General features: G+C 31.7%; 1 pseudogene; it reads left to right on the forward strand.

Moving 5' to 3' along the window:
* Window positions 1–4,689, forward strand: part of LOC106472874 — a 36,011-nt pseudogene that overhangs the window by 13,568 nt on the left and 17,754 nt on the right.

The raw sequence follows: 4,689 nt of genomic DNA on the forward strand, positions 1-4,689 counted from the left end.
TGGTGTGTCAACAAAATACGGTATCTAATCTTTGGTATGTCCACAAAATACGATATCTAATCTTTGGTGTGTCAACAAAATACGGTATCTAATCTTTGGTATGTCCACAAAATACGATATATAATCTTTTCTGTGTCAACAAAATACGGTATCTAATCTTTGGTGTGTCCACAAAATACGATATCTAATCTTTTCTGTGTCAACAAAATACGGTATCTAATCGTTTCTGTGTCAACAAGATACGGTATCTAATCTTTTCTGTGTCAACAAGATATGGTATATAATCTTTTCTGTGTCAACAAAATACGGTATATAATCTTTTCTGTGTCAACAAATTACGGTATCTAATTTTTTCTGTGTCAACAAAATACGGTATCTAATCTTTTCTGTCAACAAAATACGGTACCTAATCGTTTCTGTGTCAACAAAATACGATATATAATCTTCTCTATGTCAACAAAATACAGTATCTAGTCTTTTCTGTGTCAACAAAATACAGTATCTAATCTTTACTGTGTCAACAAAATACAATATATAATCTTTTCTGTGTTTTGTGAATGTTTTGTCGATATCCAAGTGTATCTAAATATAGTTAAGATTGTAACATATAATTGCAACATATTGTTTGATCCCCAGTATTCTTGATTTACCAACTAAGCTAAAACTGCTGGCACAAACATCGGTTGAGTACGGTTCTTCATGCTTTTCCGGCAACATTCAGTGCAGTTTCAATGTTTTTTTAATGGAGTGGTCCTATGGATCATTGGTGGCTAACAGTTTACTTGTGAGTTTATAATGTAAAACAAAACCCTTAACCTCAGAATTTTTGATTAATTATTGTTCTGCACTCATCATGTCACCTAGTACACACTTCAACTTCTGATTCTGTGTAATTATGAGATCAGTAACACTATATACGGTTAGCTTCACTCGTGATTTGTTGAAAGGGATTTCTGTGTAATTATGAGATCAGTAACACTATATACGGTTAGCTTCACTCGTGATTTGTTGAAAGGGATTTCTGTGTAATTATGAGATCAGTAACACTATATACGGTTAGCTTCACTCGTGATTTGTTGAAAGGGATTTCTGTGTAATTATGAGATCAGTAACACTATATACGGTTAGTTTCACTCGTGATTTGTTGAAAGGGATTTTTGTGTAATTATGAGATCAGTAACACTATACACGGTTAGTTTCACTCGTGATTTGTTGAAAGGGATTTCTGTGTAATTATGAGATCAGTAACACTATATACGGTTAGCTTCACTCGTGACTTGTTGAAAGGGATTTCTGTGTAATTATGAGATCAGTAATACTATATACGGTTAGTTTCACTCGTGATTTGTTGATAGGGATGAAAGTTTGAACTTCCAGTTTTGTGATTGTGAAGATTTTGAAACTTGTAACTGTATTTGTTTCTGTTAATATTTAACCAATGATTTACCTTCTCTGATAATCAAAGATATTACTAAATGATTACCCTTCTGCCATGAAAAGCTTTCTAACTGATGATAAACTTGACAGTACCAAATTGTGTAAGGAGGTTAAATCCTTTAGATTTTTTAATTTCTCTAATAATTGAAACAAATCAAAATGGGTGACAACTTTCTTGTTCAGGATGACAATTGTAGAGATAATATTTGAGGATCTGTAGGTTGGATGATATTTCAAGAGCTTTTGTCTGACTTTGTGTTACCTTTTGTAGATCTGCAGTTGTCCATTTTACCCTTGTTTTGTTCATCATGAATACACTGCTTAAACTAACTAGTAACGTATTCCCTAATAATTTTCTCTAAAGTTGTGACCTTGTGTTTAGCTATCGGGAATATTTTATTGTGAAAATTGTACAGTAACTTTGTGTTTTTTGTACATCAGTGTCAGCGACAGCTTTCTACAAAGCCCAGCCTGTAATAGAGTTCATGTGTGAGGTTTTAGACATTAGAGACATCAGTGAGCAGAGGAAACCACTAACTGACTCTCAACGAGTGAAGTTTACCAAAGAGATAAAAGGCTTAAAAATTGAAATCACACACTGTGGATCGATGAGAAGGAAGTACAGAGTGTGCAATGTAACTAGACGTCCAGCACAGTTGCAGTCGTGTGTATATGTTTAGCATTGTTTAGGAGATAACATAACTTTGAGATTTTTATTCAAAAAATAACTTTTATCACGTAATAAACTTTATTACTTATATCATGAAAAAATAATCATTAAATAAAATTCTGTTTTTTTCAATGCTTAATACTTTTATTGGCTAAAATGATAATGGGGTTTTAAGCAGCATTAGATTAATAAAAAAAGATTTGATCATGTTCTAAGTAAATTTTATATAGAAGAAAGAATAATTAAAGGTTTCTGTGTGGATATGTCAACAGTTTTAGAAGTTATTGTACTGAGAAAATATTTAGAAATATAAAACTATATAGTTGACATTGTTGATTTATAAAATTTAAGTCACGTAGCATTACACCATCGCTTATATCTGTACGTTTCTTTTGTGTGTATAATGTTGAAAACCTCTAGTAATATTTAACTTTTTTTTGTACAGGTTTCCTCTGCAGCTTGAGAATGGACAGACTGTAGAATGTACTGTTGTGAAATACTTCCTTGATAAATACAAGATGAAGTTAAGGTCAGTTTTAACAGATTTTACTACTGTGATTATACTAGTGTTCTGGTGTTTGAAATATCACCTGTTGAAGAAACCCGTTTCTTCAAATGGAGTCCTCTGGTGGGTCAGTGGTACGTTTACAGACATACAGTACTAAAATTTGGGGTTTTATACCCCCATAATGGACAGAGAACCCATTTTATAGCTATACACTGAAATCAAACCACTTAAAATATTCAATAAATTTAGTCAAGTGTATTAGTTAACAATATCCATTTATCTGTTTATTATTGTATGGTTAATATAAATAGCTATATCGTAATAGAATCAATTGCTATATAACTGTTCCAGGAAGTTGATACTTCCAACCAAATCTCAAGCTTATCTCGTGTGTTGAAGCCATAATACACAGTATTTTTACAGTTGGCTGATATAACTACATAAAATTATGTTTTCGATTGATATATGTATAAAACAAAATATGTCTTTAATACAGTGCGTTTAAGTTTTCTACTTTCTTTGTTAGGTATCCTCATTTACCTTGTTTACAAGTTGGACAAGAACATAAACATACATATTTACCTCTGGAGGTAAGAATTGTTGATTTGTTTTATTATTTTTCATATTAGGTTCTCTTGTACCTGGTCTGCGTTTTTTTCATTATTTGTAAATTTTCTGAATTTCATCTCCGTGTATCTCACTGTGAAATAAAAGTTAAAAGAAATTCATATTATTAATGATAACATTGAAATGTTTATAACATTCAGTGTTAGGTAAGTAACATGTCCTGAATATCATTGATTCAAAGAAGAAAGTACGTTTATAGTGCCAGTAATGGATTTAAATATGATAATTAATAAATATTCTGATACAATATCATAGGTTTACTGTTTTACACTAACTAGATACTTTAGTAGGTTCTTATTAGAATCAAATTTAAATAGAAAGACAGTGATTGACAGTTTATCCATATCAATTCCAGGATATCATAAAGATCAATGTTTACCTTAATTAAGGGTTGTGAATAAAACATATCAGTGTGTGTAATTACAATTCAATTATTCAAAATTTTATGTTTCTCCCAAACCCTGAGAGATGTTTGCTGATGTGTTCAGCACAAATCATAGGTTAGTTGTCACATCTAAACACAACAAAATTAAAACATTAAGTAATGGAACTTCATAAATTTTACTCCTTCATCTTAGAGGTTTCCAAATGATAAAGTTTGTTCGTAACCATTTTTTTTATGAAAGCCGTAATTTGTCTTAAATCTCTTTGCAGCTGATATTCTTATCAGTTTTAAAAATCACTCAATATGAAGTTAGATAGGAGAGGTATACGTGTTTTGCAATACATAAAAAATCACTAAGTAAAGAATATTAATAATTGTTTAATCACTGCCCATATTTTATGTATAACAATTTCAGTAAACTTGTAAGCCTCAGAAAATATTCCGTTTTGATGTTTCTCCGAGACGTTTGGGAGTGAAGAGTGAAAATTGTAAAAACATTTAATAAGTAAAACGTTTTTAGATATGGGATTTGATCCTGCTTCCATACCGACCCTTGCTCCAACCAAGCAGTTATCGTTATTGTATCTGCGATTTTGGGGAATGTGGTGATTATTGGCCGTTAGACTGTAAATAATCAAAATTGTCAAATGGTGAACAGTTGTTTTGTTTTATTTAATATGCATTTTATTTTATAATAAATGCCTTGTTAAAAGTATCTGAACATGTGGCCATAGAAAGGTATCCTGATTATCACTTCTGTAATATGACTGCTGTTGTTTCATGGGGATTACTGTCAACTAGTTTTCTACAAAACTGGTGCAACTCATTCCTGTTGCTGTTGCAAAAACTCGACCATTTGGATAATGTCTGGAAGGCTGTTTAACCTTAACCATTTGGATAATGTCTGGAAGATTGCTTAACCTCAGCCATTTGGATAGTGTCTGGAAGGCTGTTTAATCTCAGCCATTTGGATAGTGTCTGGAAGGCTGTTTAATCTCAGCCATTTGGATAGTGTCTGGAAGGCTGTTTAACCTCAACCATTTGGATAATGTCTGGAAGGCT

Source organism: Limulus polyphemus, unplaced genomic scaffold (assembly GCF_000517525.1).
Source record: "Limulus polyphemus unplaced genomic scaffold, Limulus_polyphemus-2.1.2 Scaffold5689, whole genome shotgun sequence".
NCBI classification, from domain to species: domain Eukaryota; kingdom Metazoa; phylum Arthropoda; class Merostomata; order Xiphosura; family Limulidae; genus Limulus; species Limulus polyphemus.